The sequence below is a fragment of the Meriones unguiculatus genome, chromosome 8 (genome assembly GCF_030254825.1).
Source record: "Meriones unguiculatus strain TT.TT164.6M chromosome 8, Bangor_MerUng_6.1, whole genome shotgun sequence".
Lineage (NCBI taxonomy): Eukaryota > Metazoa > Chordata > Mammalia > Rodentia > Muridae > Meriones > Meriones unguiculatus.
In genome coordinates this window covers 85,518,378-85,544,557 of record NC_083356.1, presented here as the reverse complement: position 1 = coordinate 85,544,557, position 26,180 = coordinate 85,518,378, and the positions used below count along the sequence as shown (strand labels likewise).

The window sequence follows — 26,180 nt, the reverse complement described above, 5'->3', positions numbered from 1 at the left end:
TCACCCCTCCCTCTCCTCCCACTCCTCTCCCACCTTCTGGCTCCTCCCCTCTTTCCTGTCCTCTGGCTCCTCCCTGCTCAACATTGTGTCTAGTATCTTTTGTTTTCTTCCTGTTTACACAAGAGTTGAGACAGGATGCTTAGAATGAGTATCACAATGCAATATCTGGATTAAAACCAGAGAGTTGGGGGTGGGATGGGGGAGAAATCAGTATTTGAATGAGCAAGGGTAAGGTGTATACATTTAAAAAAAAAAAAAAAATTATACCAACATTTCCCCCTTTAACTCCAATAAAAGGCTCCTTTTCTTTCAATACAATAATCATTATATAATTATGAAAACTGTTAGGTAAGATCTACATGTGCAATGTCCAGTCCATGTGTATTTACAACATGGAGAGGGTATCTTAGGAGAAAGGATCTGATTATCCTATCTCTCTTGACAAGTTTAAAGTTCTATACCTAAATTAACTTTTATCCTTATTGGTATTACCTATATGAAAAGACTTCTTAACTTCTAAACAACTTAAGATTAAATGTGGTACTGTAACTATTTGGTCTTCAACCCCATCAGAGACTTGAGAAGGAATAAAATTAGTTATGAGAGTAAATATGAAGTAGATGTTAGCAGCTTCCAAAAAATAATAATTGACAGAGACAGTTTGCTGCTTAACAGTCACCCATAACTCTCTATAATGTTGGAGCATCATCTTCAGCCTTCTGGCTCACCATTGACTTTCAAGTGTACTAAAAATTAAAGCTTATATTAAAGTGATTTTAGCAGGTCTAAGGAGCAGCAACAACTTCAATATTTATTTTATTTTTCATTTTTATAAGAATTTACTATAAAAATTAATTCAGTAATGCCAAGTAGAGTCAGAGATTCCTTTTATTCTTATCCAGTATCAACTATAAAAGAACAAAGCCACACAAACAATTTCAGAACAAGGCATAATGCAGGGTGCTGCAACTCAAATATTAGCAAGAGGGGGCCAAAACTGCAACATATAGGGTGATTTGAGAGCTAGACGTAATCACAGTGGCCCAGAATGTATGTGACACAAGTATGTGACACATGTACAGAAACTCCACTTTGCTAGTATTGGGGAGTGGTTTTCCTAAATTCTGCAAGTCAGGCTTGGCAGTACTAGCTACAGAACTCTGATCCAATGTAATGAAAAACTTAAAACATATCAGACTCTCATTATGGGGTGTCCTAGTGCGCACTCACAGGACGTCTTTATTAGTGGAAGCGATAATGGTAGTGTCTTTTCTTGTTTATAGAATGCCTCTTACAACCAAACCTGGATGTAGGTTAATGCAGTAACTTTTAGAAAAGCATTACAGATAAGAGCACACCCACTGGCTGTCATTGATGCTAACTATGTGAGTTATTTTTGCTGTTGTTTTTATATTTTATTATTAGTTGTTTGAGAATTTCATATAATGTGTTTTGATTATGATCCCTCCCCAGCACTTCCCAGATCCACATCCCCTTCCCTACTCAACTTTGTGTCTTGTATTCAACCCTTAAAACCAATTTGTGCTGTCCAAATGTGCTTGGATGTGTGGCCTTCCGCTATGGTTAGCTTACCAGGAGCTACACTCATAAAGAAAACTGAACTCTCTCTTTCCTAGCAGCTAGCAGTTGCCAATATCTCCTTAGCTACCCAAGTCTCATTACTGGGATGTGGTCTGCTTTAGGCTTGCAGTGGTTTTATGCATACTGTCACAACCAATGTGATTTCATATATATATATATATCCTGCTCTATCCAAAAGATATTGTTACTTGGTAGTCATCTACTGCCTCTGATTCTTATATATACTCCCTGCTCCTTTTTCCACAAAGATCCCTGAGCCTTGGGAGGAGAGCTATGCATGTTCCATTTGGAGCTGAGAATCCTGCAGTCTTATATTCTTTGCATGCTGGCCAGATAGGAGTCTGCATTAATCTCCATCAACTGAAAACATAAACTTTTCTGATGAGGGTTGAGAAATGCATTAAACTATAAGTATAGTTATATCATTAGGAGCTGATTGATTCTATGCCACTTAGCAAAAACAAAACCAAACCAAAACAAAACAAAAAAAAACCATAGTAGTAGATTCTTTCCTAGAGCATATGACTTAATAAGCCATAGGTGCTTAACTCAGTAATGGTACCAGGTATGGGTTTCATCTTGTGGAGCAGGCTTTAATTAATTTTAAAAGTGGGTTTGTTGCTCTTGTGATAGGTTTGCCACTATTCTGGTGGTAAGCAGGTCTCACTGGACCACTAATTATTAGAACTCATAGAAGTCATGGCTGGGTAAGATTGATGGCTATTTTTCTCCTCTTGTAGCTTTCGTAGCACCTTCCAGCATTATGAAGGCTATCTAGTAAGGATGAAGTTTCAAGGTCAGTAGCAGCTTCATTCTTTCATGTTCAAAGTGTGTGGTGTCTTCAGCAATAAGGTCCTACAGTCAAGTTCTGGAGGTAATCAAGAACATTGGAAGTACCCTGTAATGTTTAGGGTTCTGTTGGACTTCACTGTCCAACAACTCCAAAAGAATTGACCCAATCTTGGTACCATGCTTTTTATTTGCTAACCTGTGATGTCTAGTAGGATCATTGTTCACAACAGATAGGATAGTGTCATTCTAACTTTCTTTGGGCAGGAGGAGTTCTGAAATTATAGGTTTACATGTGGTTTTTTTCTGAATGTCTTAGTGTCATTTGTCCTTCACTGTATTTCCTCCTGAGTTGTTTCCTTTCAACGGAACCCAGAAGTCAAAGAAGTAAATGGCTTTCCTGTTCTCAGCACACTGTTCTAGTTATTAACATAGCAAGAATGAATGTCAGACCCTCTAACTTACAGCCCTGTGGTCAGAAGTACATTGTACCTACAGTTGACATCTGTAGTTAGGCCATCTTCTGGGACTGAGCTCAAATACCAGGGATCTCATACAATCTCATACATACCAGGTGCATAGTGGTAGAATTGAATAAAACTGCAGGATCACGATTTGAGTAACATTGCTAATGTATGTAAAACTAACTCTACACGTTGGTTGATAGATGTGTTGAAAATAAAAAGCAACTTTTTATTTTGCTTTTAGAAGTTTTCTGTAAGTAACCAGTAGACATGGCCACCATTTCTGGTACTTTCTACACTGCTTTTGACATCGATAACACTAATTTCTGTCTTCGAATTTTGACATTCTCCTTCTCCTCTAACCTGTGTATGTACGAAATCCATTCTCATTTTGGCCTCTTTTCAAAAGTTTCCTGATGCTCGGTAGCTACATTGCTTCAAGTTCATGATAATTTCTTCAACCCACATGCAGTCTCTATTTCATTCTGTCTGCTTGAAGTCCAGAAAAGTCGTTTTTCTACTGGCATCATCTGCCTTCTTTGAGCTTAAACTCTTAGGAAAGTAAATCAAGAATGTATCTAATGTTGTGCTTTTGCCAACCAAGCTTTCCAGATGGTGTCCTCATGGTTGAAGTCCCCAGTCCTGCTTTATGCTGCTTCTGCTCTAGTTTTGCAATTTCTGTTCCCAAACCAATCTTCTGCCTGGTCTGCAGTCTGGAGTAGATTTCAAAAAACAAAACAAAAAATACCACTGTGACTTTCTCCATTTCCTCCAGGGAGCTTCTATCCTTTAGAATCTGCAAGATAGATACTACCATTTTTGTTGAGTACATAGCTCTCTTTGAGCAAATCTCCTTTATTCAATACCAGATTTTTTTTTCTTTGACCAAAATGTATTATTAACAATAGCACTTATATTAAAAGCTACCATCTGTTGTGTAATTTATATGTATCACATTGATATATTTAACTTCTTCAAGTTTATCTGCTATGGACTATATGGATATTAACAGCAATTCTTCCCATTTCACCTATGAGGACCTTGAGGCTTGGCTTAACAGTACACCACTTGTAAATGGTAAGGCCAGGATTTACTCTCGATCTCTTCACTCTCCCAAGCTTGCCCTTGATAGTTGTAGGCTCTGTGGCTAGAAATGACACATACCTCCTAATGTATCCCAGGGTGTCTTGCAACCCAACTGCAAGTTAAGCCAGTCTAGTTTCACCTTCTGCAGTGATTCACTGCAGTGAGGACTCTTAGGCCTCAACTTTCAGCCTTTGTGTCTTGCCTTTGTTTTTTCTCAAAAATTTTGGGCATTTTTACCATTTGATGTCTTTCAATACTTTCAGTTTTTTTGGTTGTTTTGTTTTGGTTTTTGTTTTGTTTTGTTTTGTTTTTGAGACAGTGTTTCTCTGAGTAGCCATGGCTGTCTTGGACTTCCTTTACAAGGGCTGTTCTCAAATTCACAGGATTCTGCCTACCTCTGCCTCCCCAAGTGTTTGGTTTACAGGTGTGTGCCACTGCACCTAGCTCCAAAATTTATCTTAATAGCTTCTGGATGGGGATTAGAGAGATGGCTCAATGGTTAAGAGTATTGGTTGTTCTTATAGAAAACCCAGATTCAATTCCCACCACATAGCTACTCACAACTGTCTATAATTCCAATTCCAGGGGATCCAACACTCTCATACAGACAGACACCAAATCAGGCAAAACACCAATTTACATGAAATTGGCTGTCCCCTACCACATCCAAGTTCCTGAATTTTCTTCCTAAGCAGCAATTATAACAGTCCTCAAATATAGTATATTATTAAAATTACCTGGTACTAGGAAGAAAAAAAAATCCCCTGTCCCCCATCCTATATCAACTAAGTTTCTGAGAATAGGATGTAGGCCTGGTTGGTAGGCATTTATAGTATTTTAAAACTTCTGATATGCAATACTGAAAGGCTGACAGTGATAAAGGCTCCGTCTGACAGTCACACACATTCACAGAATGCACAGAATGCACAGAAATGGGAATATTTTATGAGTGTTGTCAGGCCATGTCTCATACCATTCATGATGTAGAAAGACCATGGACCTCTTACTTTGCTTGTCTTACAGGTTTGTTCATAGTAATGAACAGCTTCCATAAGCATTTTCTTCTAACTGCAGTTAGGAATAGCACTACACCTACCTCCTGTGGGCTGACAATATACCGGCGTTGTGATGCCTATAGAGCCCACACCCTTGGTGTCCTTCATATGCACTTATAATCCTGTCTGTCTTGGCACATGGTCTTTTGATGATTCTATTATTTGTTTTCCTTTATATTCACATTTTTTCCTTCTAAAAATACTACCTTCAACACTTGTTTGTGTGTAGTTCAGAGAGAGTTCATCTTCTCTAGCAGCAAAGAAATTACTACTTCGAGGAGACCAAGCTTAAGCAGGAACATAAACAAAAATATTACAGGTAAGACTGCAACTTGAACTGACCATTTTAGTAGACAGTAGAAGGAGCACCTCTTATTGGCTGAACAACATCAGGAAGCATGGTCTTAGGGTTTCTGTTGCTGTGAAGAGGCACCATGACTACAGTAACTCTTAAAAGGAAAACATTTAATTAGAGCTGGCTTACAGTTCAGAGGTTTAGTCCATTATCATCAGTGTGAGAAGCATGTGGCCTACAGACAGATACAGTTCTGAGAACCGTATCTGAGAGTTTTATATCTGGATCCACAGGCCACAGGAAGAGAACTGGCTTGGGCTTCTGAGACTTCAAAGCCCACCCACTCCCTAGTGATACACCTCCTCCAACAAAGCCACACCTACTCTGACAAGGCCACGACTCCTAATAGTGCCACTTTTGTAGACCAGTGGGTACCACTTTTGCTTAAAGCTCTGCATTCTACTCCCTGGCCCCATAGGCCAGTCATATCATAATGCAAAATGCATTTAGTCCAATTTCCAAAGTCTCCATAGTCTATCACAGTATCAGCAGTTTAGAAGTCTAAAGTTCAAAGTCTCTTCTGAGACTCATGGCAGCCTTTTAATTGTAATCTCCTATAAAATCAAAATGAAAAAACAGATCAAATACTTCCAGCATGTAATTGCACAGGATATACGTTACCATTCAAAAAGGGAGGAAAGGGAGCCTAATGAGGAAATACTGGATTAACACCGAAAACCAGCTGGGCAAACTCCAAATTCTGCATCTCCACATCTGATGTCAAAGTGTTCTTCAGATCTCCAACTCCTTTCAGCTTTACTGACTGCAACACACTTCTCTCTCTTGAGCTCATTCCACTCCCTGTTAGTAGCTCTCTTTGGCAGGTATCCCACAGCTCTGGCTCTCAAAAAATCTTGGGGTCTCCAAAGCAGTTCAGGCTTTACCTTTAAAGCTTCACACAATGGCCTCTCTAGGCCGCCATTCAAGGACACCCCTGATGTGTGCCTGGCCTAAGCAGCTTTCCTTAGTCTCAGAGGAAAAGTCAATAACCCCCTTTCTTCTCTCCTTTACTCTAAAGCCAGAACCACATGGCGGAAGCTGCCAAGTTCTGCTGCTTTCTGGGGCTGGAACATGGCCCCCTTGTTAAAATACATTTTCACCAGCTGATGGTTTTCTTCACTGCCTAACCTTGGCGGACCTGGAACTTGCTCTGTAGACCAGGCTGGCCTTGAAATCTACCTGCTTCTGTCTATCTAGTACTGGGATTAAAGGTATGTGCCACCACACCCAGCCCTAAATTTTTCCTTAATTCCTTTTTGCAGACTTGAAGTTTAGCACTGGCAGGGTCTTGCCCTAAGGTCACCATTCCCTTTATTCCACCTAGCATCAGGTTTTTTGTAATCTTTTTGTTTGTCCTTGAACACAGGACCTAGCTCCATTCCATTTCCAGGTACACCTTTTTACCTCAAACTTTATATTTTGGTTTTAGGCTTTGTTGTTGTTTATTTTAGTTTTTTGCTCATTTAATTCCTTTTCATTACAGATCTGTATAAGATTAGCCAGTAACTAAATGACACTGTCAATGCTAGGCTGTTTTGAAACGTCCTCTGTCAATAAGTCTTCAGTTAAGCCTCAGGCAGATTTTTTGGACCAAGGCAGAAAGCAGCCAAGTTCTTAGCCAAAATATTACAGTGTCTCTAGGCCACATATCAATATTCTTCTCCTCTGAAATATCTTGAGCTAGGTCCCCATAGCTTAAACACCTTCATCACCATTGTCTTTCATGCCTCTAGAATGGCCCATTAAGTCCTGCTGAAAATGCCCAATCCCTTATCTAGTCCAAAGTCCCAAAATGTTCCATTTTCCTCCATGGTCCATCCAATCAAACCAATATTCCACTCTTGGTACCAACTTCTGTCTTAGTTAGGGTTCTTATTGCTGTGAACAGACACAATGAGAACAGCAACTATTATAAAGGAAAGCATTTAATTGGAACTGGCTTACAGTTCAGAATTTTTGTCCATTGTCATCATGGTAGGAAACATACATGGTGACATACAGTCAGTCATGGTGCTAGAGAGGTGGCTGAGAGTCCTACATCCAGATTGGCTGACAGCAGGAAGAAAAGGAGACACTAGGCCTGGCCTGAACATCTGAGACTTCAAAGCTCACTCTCAGTGACACACTTTCTCCAACAAAGCCACCTACTTCAGTAAGTCCCTATCTCCTAACAGTGCTACTCCCTGTGGGCCTATGGGGCTCATTTTCATTTAAATCACCACATGCTGACAATGTCAAGTGGGGAGATTTTCTCGTAAAGATTGGGAGATCAGGAGAACTGGGATTGGCTTAGGAGAGAAAGATTTGTTCTAGTGTGGTAAAGGTGATTCTACTCCATCCCCTCCTCTGACAGTCTCTAACCTGCAAAGGTCACAGACTTCCATGTACTTAACATGCTTAATGGTGTATAACTCGGGATAGCCATATGAAATGTGTTCATGGAAGAATTCTTGACAATCTAATAGACTCATAAGTTTCTTTAGTTATTAGATAAGTTCTCTAGAAAAATGACAGCTATTAAAAACAAGGAAATCATGAAATTTACAGGCAAATGGATAGAACTAAAAAAGATCATCCTGAGTAAGGTAACCCAGACCCAGAAATATACACAGGGTATGCACTCACTTGTAAGCAGATATTAGCCATATAATATAGGATAAACATACTAAAATACACAGACCTGAAGAAGCTAAACAACAAGGAGGGGCTTAAGGAAGATGCTTAATTCTCATTCACAATGGCAAACAGGATAGACACCAGGAAGCTGCCAAAAAGAGGGAACAAGACTGGAGCCTGCCATAAATGCCCTCTGGAAGACTCCACCTAGCAGAAGATTGAAGCAGAGACTCAGCCAAACTTTGGGCAAAGTTCAGGGAGTCTTTTGGAAGAAGAGGGGGATAGAAGGACCCAGAGGGGGTAGGAGCTCCATAAGAACACCAACAAAGCATATATATATATATGAGCCCAGGGGCCCTGCAGACTGATGTGTCAACCAAGGACCATGCATGGAGAGGACCCAGATACCCTGCTTAGACGTAGCCCATAGGCAGCTCACTCTCCATGTGGGTGACCAAGTAAGGGGAGCAGGGGCTCTCTCTAACATGGACTCAGGGGCTGGCTCTTTGATCACTGTTTCTTGGATGGGCAAACTAGCCAACCCTTAGAGGAAGAGGATCCAGGCAGTCCTGGTGAGACTTGATAGGCCAGGGTCAAGGAGGAAGACTCTTTTCAGTGGACTAGGGAAAGGAGATAGTGGTAAAAGAAGGAAGGAGGGAGGGTCTGGGAGGAGATGAGGGAAGGGACTACAATCTGGGTGTAAAGTTAATAAATTGTAAAAAAATAAAATAAAAAATGAAAAATAATAGTAAATGCCAGTATAGATCTTCGTTCCTTATAATCACCAGGAGTCCAAGGATTCTCAGAAGTCACTAAAGCGATCCCTGGTGAATGGAAGGTAATGTGGAGCTGTAAATATGTGCTGATCTCTTAAAAGTAACTTTTTCTTGTGGTTTATACTTAGTGGAACTATTTCATCCAGTTTTCTGGCTGCAGAGAAATAGTTTAGGAAAGGCATTATGAGCAAGTGTCACTGTGAAGGATGTTATCTATTTCTGCGCAGCATTTTACTCTAGGCACCCTTTCCACCCAGTTGATACATAAATGTTAATGTACAGCTCAACTCACATAGTTGTGAAAAACTGATGATTGTATTACTTCTAAAGAAAGCATTTTTCAGCAAAATTTTAATATTAGCTTAATGTGAAACTGCTTTTACACTCTACCTATATAATCTTATGCAGTTAAGGAAAAATAAAAAGAAATCATCAAATATTATGTGAAGAGACAAATTCTTTGCTCTTTATGAGGTATTGGCAAAGATAGTCTTTCGTGAATCATGAAACGAGGAATATAGTAGGTGCCTACTGTCTGAGAACTACTCAGTACTCAAGTACAGACTATGATCAGGTAGTATTTTGACTAAGTGAAATCTGGGGTGGGAGGGTATTCTAAAGGCTGAAGATTTCCATACTGGTTTATAATTAAAAGTTCCCTCTTGCTTATCCCTTTGCCCACCCCGCAAGCTGGCATTCTTTCTTACAATCAAATGCCAAGTATGTGCACTAACACTCAGTTTGAATCATGTTCCATCACACAGGGTTTTTTTTTTCCTACTCCTTCTTGATTTTCTTCTGAAGCTACCCCACTCAGAAATTATGGAAAAAAGGGAACAAGAGACATAGAGCCACCCATTATTATTATTATTATTATTATTATTATTATTATTATTATTAGGTTTCTTGGAAGCTTGGGGTCCACAACTATCATGAATAGCCCCTCAGCTATTTAGAGCATATAGAACTGCAAGAAAATACATTGATTTGTCAAACTATTTGCAATTTTTTTTTTCTGAATCTCCCTCTCAATTCCATGAACCACACTGCTCACACTGACCAAGAATGTTTCCTTCTAGAGAAGTCAATCTCAATATGAAATGGGTTTATTGGTGCCTAACGCATGCTATTCATCTATTATTCAGCAGTTTGATTATTCCCATTTAATAACTGGGAAAACTGAAATCTTTATTACATTAACTTTTTCTATTAAGTATCACTTGCTTTTTCTGTGTTGACCCTGAGAACTGAGCCCAAGGCAGTTTGCCCCTGAAGATGCCTTGCTGCAGTCCCCTGTTAACTGCAGCATTTTCAGACACCTTGCATCATCTTTTTTTTTTTTAGTTTTAGCATTTACAATTTTTTTTATTAATTACACTTTATTCATTTTGTATCCCCCCATAAGCCCCTCCCTCCTCCCCTCCTGATCCCACCCTCCCTCCCCTTTCTGCATGCATGCCACTCCCCAAGTCCACTGATAGGGGAGGTCTTCCTCTCCTTTCTGATCTTAGTCTATCAGTTCTCATCAAAAGTGGCTGCATTGTCCTCTACTGTGGCCTGGTAAGGCTGCTCCCCCCTCAGGGGGAGGTGATCAAAGAGCAGCCAATCAGATTATGTCAGAGGCAGTCCCTCTGCCCATTACTATGTAACCCACTTGGACAGTGAACTGCCTTGGGCTACATCTATGCAGGGGTTCTAGGTTATCTCCATGAATAGTCCTTGGTTGGAGTATGAGTCTCTGGGTTGCATCATCTTTTAACCCTGTTTTGTTTTGGGTTTTTTTTTTTTGTTTTTTTGTTGTTTTTTTTTTTTTTTTTTTTTTTTTTTTGCTTACATGACACTCAATAAAAGGTAAATTGCCTTGGGATTGTTAAAAATTCTCTAAAGTTGTGAACAAAATAAAAATAGAAGAAGATGAAAGGTCTTTCTCTATAGATAGATAGATAGATAGATAGATAGATAGATAGATAGATAGATATAGATATAGAAATTTGCCTTTGCCATTAACACCAGATTCTTCAAGCCTAGAAGGGAGAAGTGATGAGTGTTTGTGTTTCAGAGTGGCTCTGTACTGTTTTCCAGTACACAGTAATACTTATTTGTTAGAAGATGTCCTAAGTAAGTTGTTCATACCATTCTTACCAATATCGACCCAGAAGACTAGGATGATCTCATGCTCTCTTGGATAGATGTCTTTCATCATGGGTGTGAGACCAATAGGAAGCAGCTCCATCTTACCTTTGAGACTGTATGTGAATGTAACCTTAAAAGTTTCAGAAGCAGAAAGATTCTTCTGTTAACATGCAAATGGAGAATGTGATATCTTTTAAGCCTTATGGAAATTAAATATGGACTTAAAATAGGTCATGTATATTGCAGTTCCCAGGATTCACATTTTTGTAATCACATTCATTTTGCAAAACAGAAACTTTATTAAGCAACTATTTTTTGCCAAGCAGTATGCTGAAGAGGTTCCCATAGATGACTGTATTTTACAGTCTCAGCAGTTCTGTGGCTGGCCTTTCTAGAAAGCATTGGGCCATTAATCACAGCAGACTAGTGTGGTTGCTATTATAGACAGTGATTTCTTTCTGTCAAGATAGGCTTAAACCATTACACTTATGACCGTTGTTGTCCTTCTTTCTGAAAGAGGATAAATGCTATTTACAAGAAGTTACTGTTAGGTAGGCAGAATTCTATTTTCTAAACTGACTTGATGGACGGAGTTTAAAACAGAAGGCCCTTAGAGTAAGACAGCCCTGCAGCTCAGAACCAAGTAAAGCCAGTGTTCCTGCATCTGAAGGCTGAATCTAAATTCAAGTGTAAATTTCCACTAGTCAGAACTCAGAGCTAATATCAGTGTTGATCATAGGGAGAAAGATGTTTCTAATTAGCCAACTTTAAAGCCCCCATCTTAATCACTTAGAGCATTCTTGTGCACATCTGTGCCGCAGGAGTAACTGGATTACCTCCATGGTGTGTGTCTGGGTGTGCGTGTGTGTTTAAAGCCATGCTATAACTCTATCCAAATGCAATTCAGCACTGCTTTAAAGTTTAGAAGCAAATGTGTACTTAGTAATGTAGTTTAAAAACTAAAGCCCCCTCTTACCTTATGTGTTCCTCTCTTGTAAACCAGCCTTGTTTGTGAAGGGCGGCCGTTGAAAATGCTGTGACACATACATCCCCGAGCTTCTTTCCCCAGACTTCTATCTAATAAATGAGCACCAGAGTCAGGGCCTCTCATGTGGTTTTGCTTCATCTGACAATGACATCAGTATCTTTCCATTCCCTTTTTAAAGTAAAATTGTGCCTGAAATGAATAGTGGTGCCAGTAAAGGAAACTGAGTCCTAAGAGTAATTTTTCATTAGGGTAAATGAGGTGATACAATAAACAACTGAAACCTGACATGACGCCATGGCACGCAACTGCAAAACAAAATCTTGATTGTTCTTCTGGATGTGTTCTAAGGTTTTTATATCTTTTGCATGCCTTGTGTGTACACAGGCTGGTCACTGCAAATACAATTCATCCTCAGATATTTATTTCCGTCAGCAAATGACCAGATGGCTCTAGCCTATGTTGGAAGAAAACATTGCTTATCCTGTAGCTCTGAGTAATACTACATATAAGAAGCTAAGCCAAATAATCACCTCTAATTCAAGAAGGATGCTTCTACCTTTCTTACCCAGTGAGGCTGACAGAAAATCACAGGTGTTTTCATTCTTATATTTTAATTCAAATATTAAAATATAATATAATATTGTTTGTATATTTTCCCACATAAGTAATACATTCTTATTATGATAAATTTTGATAATGCAGACAGAATAAAAGAAAAAGGCCTTCTTTAACCATCCCCAGATCTGATACTAGTAATGGTCCCTTAATAGAGGAGAAAACTGGAGTCCTAGGGTGTTCACTGAATTCTTTAAGTCACTCAGCTACTCAGACACAAAGGGGAGCACCAACCTGACAGTGAGCCCTGCTCCTGTGTTCACTTCTGCAGGTTTCATTTCACTTGTCTTTATGGCACTTCTGATTATTAAAGTGTTTTGTTTTTATACATATGACCAGCACCTTTTGTACCTTATTTTATGTTTTTTTTCATGATTTTTTATTGTTATAACTTTGTAGTACAACTTTATTTTTTTTAATTTTTCATCAATTACACTTTATTCATTCTGCATCCCCCCATAAGCCCCTCCCTCCTCCCCTCCCAATCCCACCCTTCCTCCTACCTCTGCTTGCATGCCACTCCCCAAGTCTACTAATAGGGGAGGTTCTCCTCTCCTTCCTGATCTTAGTCTGTCAGTTCACATCAAAAGTGGCTGCATTGTCCTCTACTAAGGCCTGGTAAGGCTGCTCCCCCCCAGAGGGAGGTGATCAAAGAGCAGGCCAATCAGATTATGTCAGAGGCAGTCCCTCTTCACATTACTATGTAACCCAATTGGACTCTGAACTGCCCTGGGCTACATCTGTGCAGGGGTTCTGGGTTATCTCCATGAATAGTCCTTGGTTGGAGTATGAGTCTCTGGGAAGTTCCCTGTGTTCAAATTTTCTTGTTCTGTTGCTCTCCTTGTGGAGACCCTGTCCTCTCCAGCTCTTACTATTTCCCAGTTCTTACCTAAAATTCCATTCACTCTGCCCAACAGTTGCCCATCAGGCTCAGCATCTGCTTTGATAGTCTGAAGGGCAGAAGCTTTCAGAGGCCCTCTGTGGTAGGTTCCTAGGTTGTCTCCTGTTTTCTTCTTCTTCTGATGTCCATCCTCTTTGCCTTTCCAGATGGGGATTGGACATTTTAGTTAGGGTCCTCTCTCTTGCTTAGTTTCTTTAGATGCACAGGTTTTAGTGGGTTTGTCCTATGTTGTATGTCTATATGAGTGAGTATACAAAGGACATTTGTTCAACCATGTTTGTAGCAGCTTTATTTGTAATAGCCAGAAGCTGGAAACAACCCAGATGCCCCTCAACTGAAGAATGGATGCAGAAATTGTGGTACATCTACACAATGGAATATTACTCAGCAATGAAAAATAAGGAAATCATGAAATTTGCAGGTAAATGGTGGGATCTGGAAAGGATCATCCTGAGTGAGTTGTCCCAGAAGCAAAAAGACACACATTGTACCTTATTTTAAAATGTATTTCTCTGCCTGGATTATGATGTTGGACAGACAAAAAAGTAATAGATAGAAATAAATAAAAGCCAGAAAACCATGGAAACTATGCATGTTGTCCCCAGTAAAAAGGAAAAGAAGCTCTGGGCATGTAAGGGAAGGCAGAGGTAGGAACAGAACGAAGGTTCTTCCCTTGTCACAGCTGGTAGAATTCTTCCTTTTCAGACATCAGTCACACGCTTTGCATCGTGTTCCCTGTCTTTCTCCAGCTCCACCAGGAGAGAGGAGAGGGCAAGGGGTACTAGGTCAAGTTCCACAGCCTGTGCTTTCGGAGGGCCCCTCTTAGCTGCCAAATGCCTTCTGTTGGGCAATAACAAAATACTACTCTTGTGAGACGCAAAAGTAAGTTCTTCTGTAACTCTTCTATATATAAGAAAGAGAGAAGAGAGAGATAGAGGTGGAAGAGTGAGGGCAGGAGGAAGACTGACAAAGACTATCACCTATCTGGGTGATTTGTAACCACACAGGTTCTACACTTGTAGTATAAACCTTATCATGAAGGTAGTATTCTTGAATACTTTTCTTCCAATTAATCAATCCTGGCTCCTCTCAGTCAAGTCTACAGGAAGGAAGAAAAAAGAAATGAAGTATCTTTTGCCTTCCAAATAGTGTAAATAAGGGCTTCATGGCTATTCTTTCTATTTGTCCTTGGTTTTGGCAAATTTCTATTGGTGCCCACCCTTTATAATGCTCATTTCACAATAGCCACTCCAAGCTACTAAGAATTCCCCTGTACTATGTTGCTGGAGTAGGAGCACCCAGACTGTTAAGTTTGGGCAACATGGCAGTCATCTTGCTGGGGAAATCAATGCCAGGCGCCTTTCCTGGACAATACTAATGGAGTGGATCCACTGCAAATGTCCTCCTCTACAGTCTTCATCCTTTTCTCATTTAGGCTGCTAACAAGTGATGGACCAATATTTTTGCAATTAGCAAGTCCTGAAGAGTGTCTAGTACTTCTGCCTACCCCAGTACATAGAATCTTGAGCATTGGAATTTAAGTTACAATGCTAAGATGATAGGGAAAGTTCTTAATATGGAGTTATTTTTGTACTATGAATTTTTACCTATCAAAGATACTTTCTGATCAGTGTAGTAGCTTTATCACTTGTGGCCTAGGCCATCAGTAAATGGATATTCATTTCTTCTCAAGGTATAACCCTATTTCAGTACAATATATCAGAAGAGTGTTCTGTGTTACAAAGCTGTTGCCATGTCACAGTGTGCGGTCCTTCGTAGTAGTAGTTTGTTGATCTTATTGACCAAAAAATTCAGTTTTTTGAAATGTGTACTAAGTACACATGTATGTTAATAGTGCCTAGCAGATCTTCATTCTCTTTACTGTTGGTGTGGCAGTCACTCTTCAATAAATCTTTATTTTGTATACCATTTGCATGGCATTTCAGGAATGAAAAATGGAGCTTGCTTAAGCAATAGCTGTGCTGTTTATACTTTTTATATTCTTTTATCAAGAAACTGCCCTTCAACCTCATCTCTTTGTACTTCATACATGCAAACCAGCTAAATAAATTATACCTGAAGATCCCACACCACACATTAGCATAAAGAAGCAGTCAGAGTGAAGAAGAGTGTAGAGGAATGTATGCATCCTTTCTGACTCACTCACTTAGCAGCTGTCCCTGAGCATCTACCCTGCTAGGTAACACACTTGACTTTGCTCATGCGTTTACTACTGGGAAGTAAAAAACAAGATTTGTTTTAACTTGAGTTCTACAAAATTAAAATGTTATTTATGGCTAACAAAGATATTGTCATAAGTCTTTTGGTATCTCGTTGGCTTGTTGCCTATAACTCTCTGTTGGAATATCTCTCCACATGGACTGGTTTTAAATGTCTTTCCGCAGTTTACTGCAGGGCCATCTGGCCACTTGCTGTCTGTACTCCCAAACTGACTTTCAGTTCTAAAATAGTCTGACTTTTGACACTTTTAGGACTCAGTTATGCCCTAGTATACATGATTGAAGTGTCAACAGTATGTAAATGAGATTATTGGCAGTGCAGGTAATATAGTACTTTACAACGGTTCATAAAATGCAGGCTTTCAATATACCTAAATTAGGAAATGGTTACTTAAGTGTATGTGGGAAGTCCTTGAGTTCCATTAAGTAGTGACTTTTTCTAATATACTATATACTAAAGATAAACACTTTCAATTTATATATAATTCAGTATTTAAGGACATATTAGTGAATTTCTGTGCCTATGATACAGAATACTACTTAAGGAAAGCAGGGAAGGGATATGTCTATTCTGAGAGTATTTGTGGTATTTATAAGCCTACTATTCAAAGTAAGGGTATTTCAAAGTAAAAAGTAAAATTTTTTCTGCAAATGATGTTAAACCTCAGGATAATTTTCACATCCTTGAGGAAAATGGGTATTGCAATGAACTGTAATCAATCAGCACTTTACTATCTACAAAGATTGAGGAATGGCAAGATGATTCTGTGGGTTCAACCCTTCAAGCCCATGATGTGAAAGGAGGGGATGGACTCCACCACAGAGATGTCTTCTGACATTCATATACACAGCACAGCAGCCAACTCTCCCTTCTACCACCACACACAGTAATAATAGTAATAATAATAAACAATAGTAATAAGTTTGAAAGAAGGAAAGTCAGGCTTATAATGCTGACATCTGGTGTTCTTCCCTTTTTTTTCTTTTGTACATTATAGCCCCCATAAATTATATCCTAATTAGAGTTTTCCTTCCCTTTATTCTGCCCAGTTCCTCCCTACTTCCTCGCCTATCCATATTCATCCTCTTTCTGTCTCTCATTAGAAAACAACAGGTGTCCAAGGGATAATAAGAATATATAATATAGTAAGGTAAAACATTGGAATAGGACAAAACAAATAATCAAAAGGAAAAGAGCCTAGGAAAAGACAAGAAACAAATATTAATCCTTTCTGGAATATCTAAGAGAGTATCATAAAGCAATATCATAAGGAATATCATAAAAACTAAGGCATATCATAAAAATACTAAACTGGAAGCCATAACATCTACACAAAGGACCTGTATGGGAGTGGATTTTTTCATGTATGGATATAACCTAGAACCTCCATTCAGATGTAGCCTGTGGTAGCTCAGTAACCAATTGGTTTCCCAAAGTGAGGGGAAAAAGGACTATTTCTAACAGGAACTCAATGACTGGCTCTTTGGTCTCCCCACCTCCGAAGGGAGGAGCAGTCCTGTTAGGCCACAGAGGAGGGCTTTGCAGCCAGTCCTGAAGATACCTGATAAAACAGGATCAGATGAATGGGGAGGAGGTCCCCCCTATCAGTGGACTTGGAAAGGGGCACGGTGGAGATGAGGGAGGGAGGGACTGGGAGGGAATGAGGGATCGGGACAGGGCTGGGATACAGAGTTAATAAAATGTAACTGATATAAAAAAAAATTAAAAAAAAAGATTTCTTTTAAAAGAAAAGGCCCTTATAAGGTAATATGAAACAAGAAAAACTCCAGAGAGTTTTTGAATTTGTTTTCTGTTGGCCATCTGCTGTTGGACATGTAGCCTATCCTTAAGGAAAATTTGTTTCTTCCAGTGAGACATCCTTAGAGAAAACACTGGTTGTCAACTGGAGATGGATTAGGGAGGGGGATTGACATCCACTTTTCCTTTCACTTCTAAGGCCCCATTTGGTAGGCCCTGTGTATGTTGCCTCAGTCTCTATGAACTCATATGTGGGTTGGTCCTGTTGTACTTAATAGGCCTTGTTTTCTTGGTATCCTCCAACCCCTCTGGCTCTGAAGACAGTTTCTGCCACCTCTTTTCAGAGGTTCCCTGAACCTCTGAATGGGATGATGGTAACATCCCATTTAGGACTGAGTATTCCAAGGTCTGTTTCTCTCCTTATCTGTCTGTCTGTCTGTCTGTGTGGATGTGTGTGTGTGTGTGTGTGTGTGTGTGTGTGTGTGTGTGTGTGTATACATAATGTCCGGCTGTGGGTCTCTGTATTTGTTCCCATTTACTGCAGGAGGAAGCATCTCTGATGATGGCTGAGTAAGGCCTTGATCTATGACTATAGCAGAATGTCATTAGAAATTATTTTATTGCTGCATTCCTTTAATAGAACAATGGTATCTGGCTTTACCCTCAGTCCCTGAATTATCTAGTCTCTGGTTCTCGGTCACCCAATCAGTGTCAGGTATCGGTTTCATCTTGTGGAGTGGACCGTACATCAAATCAAATATTGGTTGGTAACTCCCACAAACTTTGTGCCACTATTACAGTAGTGTGGCTTGTAAGCAGTACATTATTATAATTTTTCTTCTTCTAAGAGCAAATAATTGTATTGAGGTGGGCCCTTTAAGAAACTCACTTGGTTGACAATAGCATGAACATGGCAGAATTGAAAATGCTGGTGGTTATTCAGGGGATCAAACCTGGAGTCAATTCTCTTTGCATTGGCTCCTTTTTGTATGTCTTTAGTTCTTTCCAGGTGTTTTTGAGCATTGCCTGAAAGGTAATTCTAAAATTGATGATTCTCAAAAGACACATACATTTAGTTTACAGGGTCAGAAAGAACAAAAGACATTTTACAATAGATGTCAAAATCCTTATTCCCAGCCCTCATGCACCCACCACTGATAAAATTTTTCATTTTTATACATTTGTAATTTATTGTTCTTTAAAAATACATAGTGCATCACAACTTTTTACCACTGGGGTGTTGCTTTAGCTCTTTTTGTATTTCTGTGGGGTGATTTGTTTTTGTGTGTTCTGTTTTATTAGCCCAGCCTATCCTGAAGCATAGCATGTCAAGTGCTAGGAGTACAGGTGTACATTGCACCTTGCTAGAAAAGTACAGGAATTTGGGGTTTTAACCTCAAATATTTTGAAATTACTGAGTGGTTATACTTGGATTGAATTTTCTTTTTCATCTTTTTTTTTTTTAAGTTGGGTACTCGATCTCATTCAGTACAAAACTATTTGTTTTATCTGTTCTTTGTTTATTACACCCACAGTGTTTTTCCCATTCAGCTCAACTCTGATTTTTTTTCTCTCGCTCATATATTTTTCTTTTACAGCTTCTATTGTTTATGTAGTGTGTGTGTGTGTACATGTGTATGTATGTATGGGTGGGTAGCTTCCACAGACATGTAGAGATCAGAAGGCCTCCATTGCTCTTCTTCCTTATTCATTGCAGCAGGGTCTTGCAGTTAGACTCAGAGCTCAGGTTATGGCTAGTCCTGCTAGGCAGCATGCTCTAGCTTACTTTTTTTTCCACCTTGATAGGCTGGAATGGCAGGTGGACTGACAAATCTAATAAGCACTTACTTGGCTTTCTGTGGATCCAAATTCCCGTCCTGCCCTTTGCTTAACCAGCACTTTAACACTCAACTACCTCTCCCCTATAATATTATATTTTAGCTTTGCTTTTTTTTTGTTTCATTTTTGGATGTTTTTTTTCCTATTACATTTTGGTTTTCCTTCCAGTGGATGCAAAATATTAATATTATGAAACTTACCATAGAATTTTCTGTTTCCTTCTATTCTCTACATTGTAACCATCTTTTTCTCCAAGTTATGTCTCTCTACTGGTTTGCTTTGTCCCGATTACTCCCTGTTAAAAGGTTTCCTCAGGAGCTGGACAGAGGTTAAGAGTAATCTTGTTTTTCCAGAAGACCAGAGTTCAGTTCCCAGGATGCTTATCAGGTTGTTCACATCCAACTATTCCAGCTCCAAAGGATCTAGAACCGTCTTCTGGCATCAGTGGGTAGCCACACCTGTGGTCATCCACTCACCCAAATACCCATGTATACACATAAAATTAAATCTTTTAAAGGATATTTTATTAATTAATTCAATTTACATCTCAGTCATAGGCCCCTCCATCTCTCTACCCAGTCCTACTCTCCCTCCCACATCTCCTCTTCCCTGTCTCTCAGAATAGGGAGCCCCCATACCCAGACACCCCAGCTCATCTATTCACATGAGGACTGAGTTTGTCTTCCTCCCGGGTGGCCTGGTAGGGAAGTCCCATCAGGGGGAAGTGATCAAAAAGCAGGCAGCAGAGTCCATGTCAGCATTCTCCCACACTCCCCTAAATAGTGAATCCACATGAAGGTCAAGATGCCCATTGGGCTTATGTTCTTGGGATCTGTGCATTGTAGTATGTCTATCCTGTACTATATGACTAAAATCCACTTATAAGTGAGTACATACCATGTGTATCTTTCTGGGTCTGTGTTACCTCACTCAGTATGGCCATTTCTAGTTCCATCCATTTGCCTGCAAATTTCATGATTTCCTTATTTTTTGTAAGCATTCAATTGTGTAAATGTACCACAGTTTCTTTATCAATTCTTCAGTTAAGGGACATCTAGGTTGTTTCCAGTTTCTGGTTATCACGAATAAAGCTGCTATGGACATAGAGGAGCAAATGTTCTTGCTGTATGGTGGAGCTTTCGGGTATGTTAATGTCATATATATATATATATATATATATATATATATATATATATATATATATATTAGAGCAAGACCTTAAAAGATGATTAGTTCTTTGGAGCCAGAATTTGTTCACTGATGACTATTCTCTTCAGTGAAACAGAGATCAACTTGTTTTGGGAGTCACCACTCATAGTTTCTCTGGGTCAATCGAGTTAGTTTCCAGAGAAAAGCTTGGGCTGTCTCCTGGAAACTTAAAATCAAGCTGTCTGGGAATAAAATGGGGATATGTCAGTAGAAAGCCACTAGTGAATGGGCTTGTTTTCCTTTTTAACTTACCCTTACCATAATTCTTGTCTGGTCTCTGGTCCAGAACTTCTATTTGAGCTCCTTCTTGACATGGAAGTTGACGAGAAGAATGTAGTTGATGGGAGAGACTGGAAGAGGTAATGGGGCTTTGGCATTAAATTATACAGAATTACCTTCAATTGTGCTTCTTTTCTAGTTTTCAACTCCACCTCCATGGACCCCTAGAGTAGGCTATTCTTGATCTTTTCAGAGTTTCAGCAGCACTATGATCGGCCTCTCAGATAACACCCACAGCCATGTATTCTCACTTGTGCTGAGCCTTACCTTCTTTTCTGTTCAGGAACCACACATCCATTTGCATTCCATCTTCTGAAATTCCACTGACATTTTTTTTTCTATTGGCATTTCCCTCTTTTTTGACTTTGTACTTAAGAATCTCTGCCTTCACCCATTATTTTGGAGAGCTTCAAACAACAGAGGGAAGCTATATATTGTTGTTGGCCCTGTCGCATTTGTCCTAAGCTGTTCTTCACATCAAAGCCAGAGTGTTTATACAGATCCCTGCTGACCCAAAAATTCTCCAAGGGCTTTAGCCCCTTCACTTGGATTGTTAAGGACAAAAGCCTCTCCTGTTGATTTTTCTGGCTTCATTTTCCATCATTCTTCTCCCCAACTTTCTGCCTATCTCCCACCAATTAGTGCTCTCACTGTTTTTTACCTTTTTCTTTCTGAATCATGTCTATCATGTGCTTGGCCATTCAAGTGTGTGATCCCCCTCCCCCCTACCCCAGTTAGAGTTCTGCTAGTTAACTTTGCATTACTACAATCAAATACCTGAGGTAGCCAACATATGCAAAGAAAAGGTTTATGGTCCTTACAGATTTATAAGTTCAAAGTCCAAGATGAGACATCCCCATTGGTTTGGCTCTTGCTAAACATGGCAGATGGTGACACATATGGTGAAAATATGTGAAAAAGCAGTCTCATCTTAAACCAGAGCAGAGAGGGAGGGTGGGGCAAGCTCAGCCTCCTATATAGTAATGCTTTGCCAATGTTACCAAAGGACCTCATAAGAACTTCTTTCCTTGGCAGGTCCCAAATTAGCTAAAGACCTTGCCCCTAATCCATCTCCCAAGAGACTTTCTGGGTACTCTCAATAGCACCACCCTTTAAAAAAATTTTCAAACCATAGCAACAGTCCACCCCTCACTTTCCTACCTGGCAAACTTATGGCCCTCGTGAGAGCAGAGATGTGCATCCTCTTCTCGGCAGTTCTGGAGACAGACCATCTCCAGATGTGGTTTCTGCTGCAGCTCCACCCAGCTTTCTCCTGACAGGAACAGATCCCAGGCTGAGTTCTATGAGAGTGGCTAGCCATTTGGCCTGTCATGTAGCACATGTAATTTTGATTGAATGGTGGATGATTTTTTTTCTCTAAACCTTTTTTATTCAGTGTTTTCACTGGGTTTTTTTCTTCATACCTTTTTTTAAACCTTGATTAGATAGTAGAAATGGCCCCGAATAGAGGGTGTTCCTAAATAACTTATTTTTTTGTTTATTTACTTTGCATACTTTTATTTCAAATGTAAAATTAACAACATTATCTTATAACAGTAGTTCTGATTAAGGCTGGTTTCTGCAGCTTATATATTAGAATTCAGTATAATCAGAACATGAGTAAACAAGTACCTAACATTATATGTAACATTTAATAATAGAGGGAGAGATGAACTTTTGATGCTCTGAGAGTTTTCTCTTATTTTCACCGTCAAGCCTAGATACAGCACTTCCCACTCCATTATTTTCCTGGTACCCTTTCCGGATGTTACACCAATTATGGTGTTGTATCTGCTTTCCACTTTTCCTACCACACTGAGTCATAAAACCATGACGTACCACTAGTGAACATGCCAGAGTGGACAAGGAGAAGCCCGGGGAATTATAGACAACTGAGGAAAGCTGGGAGCAGGAGAGATGCTCTTCCCAATTATCCATGCCTGAAAACATACATCAGCTAACACTTTATGGACTGAGCATGTGACATTTATGAATATACATGTTCAATTACTGTGAAGAGACACCTTGACTGCTGCAACTCTTAGAAAAGGAAGCATATAACTGGGGACTTGCTTACAGTTTCAGAGGCTTATCATCTATTACCATCATGGCAGGGCACATGGTGGCACACAGGCAGATGTGGCACTGAAGTAGTAGCTGAGAACTACATCCCAGGCCATAGGCAGAAGGCACATAGAGAGAAAGAGACTAAAACCTGAAACCTAAGAGCCTACCACAGTGTCATCCTTCCTCCAGCAAGGCCACACCTCCTAATCCTTTTCAAATAGTGTCATATCTGGTGACTAAGCATTCAAATATATGAGCCTGTGGGGGAAATTCTTATTCAGACCACCACAGTGTGTGTTTATACATATATGCAGGAAATAACAGTAGGTGAATAAAAGAGGCCATGCATTTAAAGGAGAGTGGGGGAAGGGCATTTGGAAGAGTTTGAAGGAAGGAAAGGGAAGAGAGAAATTCTGTAATTATAATCCTTAAAAAAAAGAAAAAAGAAACTTGTCATACTGCAAAGGAAATGGTCCAATTGGAAACCCTGCCTAAATTATTTTAGAAAGAGGGAAGTGATTCTCTCTTTAATTCCATACATTTTTTCCCACCTTTTTTTTTTTTTCAAACCTCTAAATAATGTGTCCTCCCAAGAGGGAGAAAAAGAACCCTGGGATAAAGCCCATGAGTGGAGGCCACTTCCAGATCTCCATCCAAGTGTCCATGTTTTATTATTTTTTTAATGAGACTTGCGATTCCAGGTGTAGTGAGGATAATTACATGCTAAAAAAGTAAATACTTAACAAAGCAAGTTAATCACTGTGTGTAAAATAGCCCATTCCTCTAGTTTTCAAATCTACATTGGGGGAATGTTTTTATGCTTCTATACTCCATTAGTGACTTTTACATTGCTGTAGCCAAACACCTGACAAAGACACTTTAAAGAAAAAAGGATTATATTGGCTCATAGAGACTTTAGTCCATTGTGGCAGAGCTCAGGGTAGCAAAGCCAGTAGTGAAATGCTTCAACCCAAGGCAGTAGCATGTGTTACATTGCATGGACTAGAAATCAGAACATACTAGATCTGAATGAGAGATAGATAAAACCTACACAAGCGTATTCCTAGCTACTTTCATCTGCATGCTTTCTCCTAAAAGTTCTACAGTACCTAAAGCACTGCTCTTCCCTGGGGAACAAGTATTCAGAACATGAGCACACTGGAGGAGACATTTCAGATTCAAACCACGGTACTTAACCATCATTAAGCAAGATGAATAAATAGAAGTTCTGAACTACAAAAGAGTCCATAAGTAAATTATGCAGTTTGTGAAGCATTGATTGATGGTATCAGAAAACATTTAGTTTTAAAGTGTTGTAATGGGCTACAGATTTAACTCAGTGGCTGAGCATTTGTACAGGCAAAGTCTGGAATTTAATCTCTACCACTGTTAAAAAGAGAGAGAGATAAACAGAAACAACAACAGCAAAAATGATGATATGGGTAACCTCTTGCACATAGAAGTTTAGCTATCTGTTGAATAAGTCTCTGATTATTAAACACAGTGTTTTATTTACTGAGTGAGGGATGCAGTTATACTCAAGATGACCTTAAGAAGATTCCAGCATTAGATAATGTATAGAAGGACAAAGTGATCAGAAGGCTGCACAGAGGTCCACAGTGCCAGGAGATTAGAGGAAAAGAAGGAAAAGGAAGTATAATCTAAGAAAGCCTTCATCCCCTGTGGAGAGCAAATTCTATCCTTGAAGTTTTAGCTAGGGATTTTTCTCAACTATCAATTATTAGAGGAAATCTTGTGTAAGCCAGAATTTAGTTGTTACCTTAGAGAACTTCTTTGTCAGGGCAGTAGAAATACTGAGAAGTTCATGTTGGCAAGGATGCAAGATAGCTTTCATATTCTCAAAAATTCATAAGGACTTTGAATTTTCTGTGTGAGAAGACTATCTCCTTAAGGGATTTTATAAAATTTGCTAAGGTGAATTGTTTATAAAAGTGGGCAGTTAAATTAGCAAAGTATACAGTATAAAACACTTTGAAATTAAGAAAAAATGGAGAATCAAGACAACCATTTAAGATAAATAATACCAATCTTCTGAGAAAGTCTGTATAAGCAAATGGCAAAAGAAAAGTTACCACTAAGTGTTAGATTTGTAGAAATTACTTTTGTAAATCATGGTGGAAAATAAGAACAAGTAGAATAGGCTTCTGGAAAGGAAACCATTGGTTCCTTAGGACAGCCTTATATCCTAGTCATTTAAAGAGGAGGTGTCAGGAAACCAGCCTTTACAATGCAAGTGACAGTCATGTATGGTTTCTCTCTGTCTTTTCTAGAGGAGCCCATCTTTCCTAATTGTCTCATCTCTGGCACCAACACAGCTAATGAGGCCTGCCTGGTGATTCTTTTGAGTTTCAGCATGCATTCTTGGACCCATGAATAGTGGGAGAGGATCTCCTTGTTGATTTTAACTGAAACTAAATTTTGTGGACCCTCAGTTCTTTTTTTATGTTTTATTTCATCTATCTATCTATCTATCTATCTATCTATCTATTATTACAGTTTATTCAGTTTGTATCCCAGCTGTAGCCCCTTTCCTTGTCTCCTCCCAGTCCAATCCACCCTTCTTCTTTTTCCCCTATGCCCTTCCCCTAGTCCCCTGATAGAGGAGGTCCTCCTCCCCTTCTATCTGACCCTACGCTGTCAGATCTCATCAGGACTGGCTGCATCTTCTTCCTTTGTGGCCTGGCAAGGCTCCCCCAGGGAGAGATGATCAAAGAGTCCATCACTGAGTTCATATCAGAGACAGCTTCTGCTCCCCTTACTAGGGTACCCACTTGGACATTGAGCAGCCTATGGGCTTCATTTGAGCAGGGGTTCTAGATCCTCTACATGCATGGTCCTTGGTTGGAATATCTGTCTGAGCAGCTCTAGGCTTCAACCTCATTTCTTATTATAAATTTTGTCTTATCCAAGCAAAACACTAATGTTTTCTGTCCTCTCAAAACTGATGTCAGTATTTCATGTTACCTTCAAATGTGTACCAATGGAACACAAATTTTGTTTCAGTCACAAAATATTAAATATTAAAAAAAAAAACAACCTCACCCATTGCAGTGCTGTTTGATGTCTCCAAAGCAGTTTGCTGGGTGTGAGGGATCCTGACTGGCTCGCCTGTGCCTTGAGTCTGTTCAGACAACATTAAAAATACTTTCGTGGACATGTGCTACATATTTTATTAATACCCATAGTCATCACCAGTGAAAAAGAGCATGCCTCCATACCCCAGCCAACCAACCAACAATAGGATCTGCTTAATACTGACTTATGAATGCACTGTTATAATTAGTGTGCACCTCTTTGCTTGTGATTCTTTTATTTAGTAAAGATAGCATGGCAGGAGGCAAAGAGAATATGTATACAGTCAAATTCTGTGTCAAGAGTTTTGCTTT

At 39.4% G+C, this 26,180-nt stretch overlaps 1 protein-coding gene across 14 annotated transcripts in view; it reads left to right on the top strand.

Annotated features, from left to right (window-relative positions):
- Positions 1 to 26,180, top strand: part of Gtdc1 (glycosyltransferase like domain containing 1) — a 409,253-nt gene that overhangs the window by 307,234 nt on the left and 75,839 nt on the right. The window contains exon 2 of one of the 14 annotated variants that reach the window (XM_021652841.2): positions 2,343 to 2,398. The exons of the other annotated variants lie outside the window; for them this stretch is intronic. The gene's annotated coding sequence lies outside the window, so the exon portion shown is untranslated. The remainder of the gene's footprint in view (positions 1 to 2,342; positions 2,399 to 26,180) is intronic. 14 annotated transcript variants of the gene reach the window in all.